General features: G+C 50.2%; 1 non-coding gene across 1 annotated transcript; it reads right to left on the bottom strand.

Annotated features, from left to right (window-relative positions):
• Positions 1-1078: 1078 nt before the first annotated feature.
• LOC143176407 (5.8S ribosomal RNA) lies at positions 1079-1233 on the bottom strand. The gene has a single exon (XR_013000960.1). It is a non-coding gene; the product is annotated as a 5.8S ribosomal RNA (ribosomal RNA).
• Positions 1234-7500: the final 6267 nt, after the last annotated feature.

Genomic DNA, 7500 nt, shown 5'->3' with positions numbered 1-7500 from the left:
TATAAAGGTTCTGCGAGAAGTCTCGTTTTGACGTGTGTTCCGCCGATAACGACGATCCTCCGAAACGGGGATACAGAAACGTTACACCTCACAACACGATCTCCGTCTCTTCTCTATAGCAGAAACCGATAAAAATACACCTCCCGAAAGAGAGTATATGGTGATTCTTTTTATATATATATATTTCGAAATTCAACTGAACGTGGCGGAAGCGCACGGTGGTGGTCCAGCGAGGACACGCGACGACGGGGAATAAGAACTATTCGACCCGTTACGAATACGCATGCTCGTCCCGCACGATTTTAACACACACCGTGTTTTTCTCCAGTCGTCAAAGCGTTCGTGCGTCGAATTCGAAAAATAAAAAAAAGAAATACACCTTTTCTCTCTCTCTCGGGGTAAAAAGAGTCGATGTGTATTGTGTATAAAGGTTCTGCTGCGAGAAGTCTCGTTTTGCCGTGTGTTTCGGTAACGACGATCCTCCGAAACGTACATCTCATTCGTAAGAGAGGAAGAAAACAATCTCCCTGGGGCCAGTCGGTAATATACCGACATACGACGTGTCGTGCACATCCGTCTCACGCACGGTATACAAAATATGAATAAAACGTGTGTAGTCTCTCTCTCTCGACTTCTTAATATTTTCTTTCACCTCTGACGCATCATTTCAGGTGACGTCGGGAGCGCGGGAAAAAAAATTTTTCTAAACACACGAAACCGTTCATCTCACGAACAGCCGAAAAAGTTGTCGCTCAGATCCATATCGCAGTGGAGCGGTATCCGCGGGCGGTCGTAATTGAACGACGCACGACGCCGCGAACACTCACGCGAGTCCATACAAACGATTCCGATCGTTTTGCAACAACTAGAACGTACACTGTCCGTGAAATTCACAGAATTTTCGCGTGTCCGCGACAAACGCCGACGAGACACCCATCGTTCGCTCGTACGTAGCATCCTTCTCTTAACCCGACTCAGAGACGTTCTTTGCGCCCTTCGGTAAAAAAACGTTCGATCCGAAGAGGTGAACGACGGCGGGGATTTGACAGAGCTACGCAAGCAGTGTATGGTACGTAAACGACCCTCAGCCAGGCGTGGTCCAGGAATTGTATCCGTGGACCGCAATGTGCGTTCGAAATGTCGATGTTCATGTGTCCTGCAGTTCACACGTTGACGCGCAATTAGCTGCGTTCTTCATCGACCCACGAGCCAAGTGATCCACCGTTCAGGGTAATCGTATAAATTTTATATTTCACATATATAATTTTATTCTCACTTGTTCGACCTAATATCTCTCTTCTTTCAAAGAGAAGATAAAAGTTGATACCTGAATCTCCGACCAGCGCGCGAAGGAGATTCAGGCGTCGCCTTGGAGACGACACCGAAGCCTTTCGAGACGAAAAACGTTCAAGTAATATGTATATATTTCTCGACGTTCCGGGCGTATAGTGCATTCAAAAACCCGCGAAAGACGCAGAAGACTCGCACGCGTGGAAACGACGGGGATATATTTTGTATCCTACCCGATACTGAATCCATCGCGTGCAGTCGACCCTCGCGTTCTTCCGATCAGACGCATCTATTGTTGCGCGCATGTTTTCGCGTCGCATCGCGCGAAACGTTGCACGAATCGTACCGATCGATCGATTGAAAGCAAATAATGAAAAAAGACTTCACAGCTGGCTCTTTGCCGGTCATTCGTCCCATGTTATCTCTTGCCGCGAAATTGGCGCGCAAGAGTTGGGTGTCAGACGCGCGGCTTTAAAACGAGCTTCACGGCCGGTCCCTTCGTTACCGCTTTCGTTCTTTCTCTCGGAACGACCATGAACGAACACGACGAGCGACGCTACGGCATACACACGTCCACGGATTCGATTAAAAAAACAGACTTCACAGCTGGCTCTTTGCCGGTCATTCGTCCCATATTATCTCTTGCCGCGAAATTGGCGCGCAAGAGTTGGGTGTCAGACGCACGGCTTTAAAACGAGCTTCACGGCCGGTCCTCTCAATTCCGTGTACGGTACACGCAAGATGCGGGTTCCACTTCCAGACTACCCGGTCCCTTCTCTCTACGAGAATCGATAGTAGAAGAACGGCTCGAAAACGCGTCTCAGAGACTAGGGGAAAAGAAGCGGTATGCGAGCGAAACGAAAACGCATTATGGAAACGTCGCGAAACAATGTTCGACGGTTGCTCGGTTCCAATCGTGCGGCCGTTTCAATTTCTCGTGCGCTTCACCGTCCCTCCGTAACTCTGGCCGATCGCGTATACCGAAGAGCCGACACGCGCAAAAACCACAGGCATTGTATACTGTGTATATATATATATATATGTTACAGTCACAGCCTTCGCGCGTTTTACTCTCCGACGCGGGGTTTCCACGACGAAAGAGAGACAGTTTCGTGGCGGGTGACTCGGCCGAATCGCTACGACGGGTATTTCTATTATAGAACGAATCATCGCCACCCTTTACCAGTGCCCGACGAAGGAATCACAAGGTCATCTGGAGTTTACAATGCCAGCGACGGTAATTCCAACGAAGACCCGATAAGTCAACTCATCGTTCTATTTCTCCCCGTACAGAAAAGCGAATCGACGCTAATGCACCTCGCGCAAGCACGAACGTTCTCTTCGCGTGGATCGTCCCATCGTCCAAAGATGTAAAGACGCATTGGAGATCGTGGTCTCTGGCGGGCTCATTGCACGCCCCACTGCATATCTTTCCTCGAATCGAGAATGATTCGTCCACTAAGGCTGCGAAACTACGCGTCGAGGAAACTAGGGGAAAGAAGCGGGATGCGAGCGAAACGACAATACATTATGGAAACGTCGCGAAACAATGTTCGGCGGTTGCTCGTTTCCTCCTGCGGACGTTTCATTGCTCGGGCGCTTCACGTCCCTCCGTAACCTTCGCGCGATCGCGTGCCCCGGAGAGCCGGCAACCGGTGAACCACAGGCGTATAAACTATAGTCTTCTATAGCAAGCCTTCGGCGGTTACTCTCCGACGCGGGGATTCCACGACGAGAGAGAATTTCGTGGCGGGTGACATCGGTCGAAACGCTACGACGGGTATTTCTATTATAGAACGAATCATCGCCACCCTTTACCAGTGCCCGACGAAGGAATCACAAGGTCATCTGGAGTTTACAATGCCAGCGACGGTAATTCCAACGAAGACCCGATAAGTCAACTCATCGTTCTATTTCTCCCCGTACAGACAAGCGAATCAACGCTATCGCACCTCACGCATGCACGAACGTTCTCTTCGCGTGAATCGTCCCATCGTCGAAAGATATAGCCGCTTGGAGATCGTGGCCCATCAAGTTCTTCCGTAACTCCTGCGCGATCGCGTACCCCGGAGAGCAGGCAACCGGTGAACCACAGGCGTATAAACTATAGTCTTCTATAGCAAGCCTTCGCGTTTACTCTACGACGCGGGGATTCCACGACGAGAGAGATTTTCGTGGCGGGTGACACGGCCGAATCGCTACGACGGGTATTTCTATTATAGAACGAATCATCGCCACCCTTTACCAGTGCCCGACGAAGGAATCACAAGGTCATCTGGAGTTTACAATGCCAGCGACGGTAATTCCAACGAAGACCCGATAAGTCAACTCATCGTTCTATTTCTCCCCGTACAGAAAAGCGAATCGGCGCTATCGCACCTCACGCAAGCAGGAATGATCTCTTCGCGTGGATCGTCCCATCGTCGAAAGATGTAAGACGTACAGAAATCGTGGTCCATCACGATTATTCGTAACTCTCCGAGTCGCGTATCTGAGAGTAGGGCAAACGGAGAACCACAGGCATAAATAATACTATATATTTCTTATATAGTTAGCCTTCGCGTTTTACTCTCCGACATGGGGATTCCACGACGAGAGAGAGTTTCGTGGCGGGTGACTCGGCCGAATCGCTACGACGGGTATTTCTATTATAGAACGAATCATCGCCACCCTTTACCAGTGCCCGACGAAGGAATCACAAGGTCATCTGGAGTTTACAATGCCAGCGACGGTAATTCCAACGAAGACCCGATAAGTCAACTCATCGTTCTATTTCTCCCCGTACAGAAAAGCGAATCGACGCTATCGCACCTCGCGCGAGCACGTAACTACTCTTCGCGTGGATCGTCCCATCGTCGAAAGATGTAAGACGCACGGAAATCGTGGCCCATCAACGTTTTTTTGTAACTCTGCCGATCGCGTATCACAGAGCCGAGACGCACATACCACAGGCGTATAATACCGTTTTCTTTCGTATGGTAAGCCTTCGCGTTTACTCTTCGGCGCGGGGTTTCCACGTCGAGAGAGACTTTCGTGGCGGGTGACATCGGTCGAAACGCTACGACGGGTATTACTATTATAGAACGAATCATCGCCACCCTTTACCAGTGCCCGACGAAGGAATCACAAGGTCATCTGGAGTTTACAATGCCAGCGACGGTAATTCCAACGAAGACCCGATAAGTCAACTCAACGTTCTATTTCTCCCCGTACAGAAAAGCGAATCGACGCTGTTGCACCTCACGCAAGCACGAACGTTCTCTTCGCGTGGATCGTCCCATCGTCGAAAGATGTAAGACGCACGGAAATCGTGGCACATCACGTGTTTTCGGAACTCTGTCGACCGCGTATCTCAGAGACGACGCGCGCGAACCACTGGCATATACTATTATATATCGCGTTTTACCCTCCGACGCGGGGATTCCACGACGAGAGAGAGTTTCGTGAGCGGGTTGACTCGGAAGAAACGCTACGACGGGTATTTCTATTGTAGAACGCATCATCGCCACCCTTTACCAGTGCCCGACGAAGGAATCACAAGGTCATCTGGAGTTTACAATGCCAGCGACGGTAATTCCAACGAAGACCCGATAAGTCAACTCAACGTTCTATTTCTCCCCGTACAGAAAAGCGAATCGACGCAATCGCACCATACGCGTGCACGTAAACAACTCTTCGCGTGGATCGTCCCATCGTCGAGAGACGTAAGTTTTCATAGTATGAATTCGCGTTTTACTCTCCGACGCGGGGATTCCACGACGAGAGAGAGTTTCGTGAGCGGGTTGACTCGGAAGAAACGCTACGACGGGTATTTCTATTATAGAACGAATCATCGCCACCCTTTACCAGTGCCCGACGAAGGAATCACAAGGTCATCTGGAGTTTACAATGCCAGCGACGGTAATTCCAACGAAGACCCGATAAGTCAACTCAACGTTCTATTGCTCCCCGTACAGAAAAGCGAATCGACGCAATCGCACCATACGCGTGCACGTAACAACTCTTCGCGTGGATCGTCCCATCGTCGAGAGACGTAAGTTTCCATACTATGAATTCGCGTTTTACTCTCCGACGCGGGGATTCCACGACGAGAGAGAGTTTCGTGAGCGGGTTGACTCGGAAGAAACGCTACGACGGGTATTTCTATTATAGAACGAATCATCGCCACCCTTTACCAGTGCCCGACGAAGGAATCACAAGGTCATCTGGAGTTTACAATGCCAGCGACGGTAATTCCAACGAAGACCCGATAAGTCAACTCAACGTTCTATTACTCCCCGTACAGAAAAGCGAATCGACGCAATCGCACCATACGCGTGCACGTAACAACTCTTCGCGTGGATCGTCCCATCGTCGAGAGACGTAAGTTTCATAGTAAGCCTTCGGCGTTTTACTCTCCGACGCGGGGATTCCACGACGAGAGAGAGAGTTTCGTGAGCGGGTTGACTCGGAAGAAACGCTACGACGGGTATTTCTATTATAGAACGCATCATCGCCACCCTTTACCAGTGCCCGACGAAGGAATCACAAGGTCATCTGGAGTTTACAATGCCAGCGACGGTAATTCCAACGAAGACCCGATAAGTCAACTCAACGTTCTATTTCTCCCCGTACAGAAAAGCGAATCGACGCAATCGCACCATACGCGTGCACGTAAACAACTCTTCGCGTGGATCGTCCCATCGTCGAGAGACGTAAGTTTTCATAGTATGAATTCGCGTTTTACTCTCCGACGCGGGGATTCCACGACGAGAGAGAGTTTCGTGAGCGGGTTGACTCGGAAGAAACGCTACGACGGGTATTTCTATTATAGAACGCATCATCGCCACCCTTTACCAGTGCCCGACGAAGGAATCACAAGGTCATCTGGAGTTTACAATGCCAGCGACGGTAATTCCAACGAAGACCCGATAAGTCAACTCAACGTTCTATTACTCCCCGTACAGAAAAGCGAATCGACGCAATCGCACCATACGCGTGCACGTAACAACTCTTCGCGTGGATCGTCCCATCGTCGAGAGACGTAAGTTTCCATACTATGAATTCGCGTTTTACTCTCCGACGCGGGGATTCCACGACGAGAGAGTGTTTCGTGAGCGGGTTGACTCGGAAGAAACGCTACGACGGGTATTTCTATTATAGAACGCATCATCGCCACCCTTTACCAGTGCCCGACGAAGGAATCACAAGGTCATCTGGAGTTTACAATGCCAGCGACGGTAATTCCAACGAAGACCCGATAAGTCAACTCAACGTTCTATTGCTCCCCGTACAGAAAAGCGAATCGACGCAATCGCACCATACGCGTGCACGTAACAACTCTTCGCGTGGATCGTCCCATCGTCGAGAGACGTAAGTTTCATAAGTAAGCCTTCGGCGTTTTACTCTCCGACGCGGGGATTCCACGACGAGAGAGTGTTTCGTGGCGGGTGACTAGGCCGAAACGCTACGACGGGTATTTCTATTATAGAACGAATCATCGCCACCCTTTACCAGTGCCCGACGAAGGAATCACAAGGTCATCTGGAGTTTACAATGCCAGCGACGGTAATTCCAACGAAGACCCGATAAGTCAGCTCATCGTTCTATTTCTCCCCGTACAGAAAAGCGAATCGACGCTATCGCACCTCGCGCGAGCACGTAACAACTCTTCGCGTGGATCGTCCCATCGTCGAGAGACGTAAGACGCACGGAAATCGTGGTTCATCGCGTCTTTTCCTACTCTCTTGAATCGCAATTTCGTATAGAGCCTACACACGCGAACCACCGGCATATACTATTTCTTCTCTCATAGTAAGCCTTCGCGCGTTTTACTCTCCGACGCGGGGATTCCACGACGAGAGAGTGTTTCGTGGCGGGTGTCTCGGCCGAATCGCTACGACGGGTATTTCTATTATAGAACGAATCATCGCCACCCTTTACCAGTGCCCGACGAAGGAATCACAAGGTCATCTGGAGTTTACAATGCCAGCGACGGTAATTCCAACGAAGACCCGATAAGTCAACTCATCGTTCTATTTCTCCCCGTACAGAAAAGCGAATCGACGCTATCGCACCTCGCGCGAGCACGAAACAACTCTTCGCGTGGATCGTCCCATCGTCGAAAGATGTAAGACGCACGGAAATCGTGGTTCGGCGGGCTCTATGCGCCTTGTTCAAAGTAAAAAAAAAAAATTTCGACGGACGGGAGAAGTGTATTTCTCCGCGCGT

This window comes from Nomia melanderi, unplaced genomic scaffold (genome assembly GCF_051020985.1).
Source record: "Nomia melanderi isolate GNS246 unplaced genomic scaffold, iyNomMela1 scaffold0528, whole genome shotgun sequence".
Taxonomy (NCBI): domain Eukaryota; kingdom Metazoa; phylum Arthropoda; class Insecta; order Hymenoptera; family Halictidae; genus Nomia; species Nomia melanderi.
This window is presented reverse-complemented; position numbering and strand designations above follow the sequence as displayed.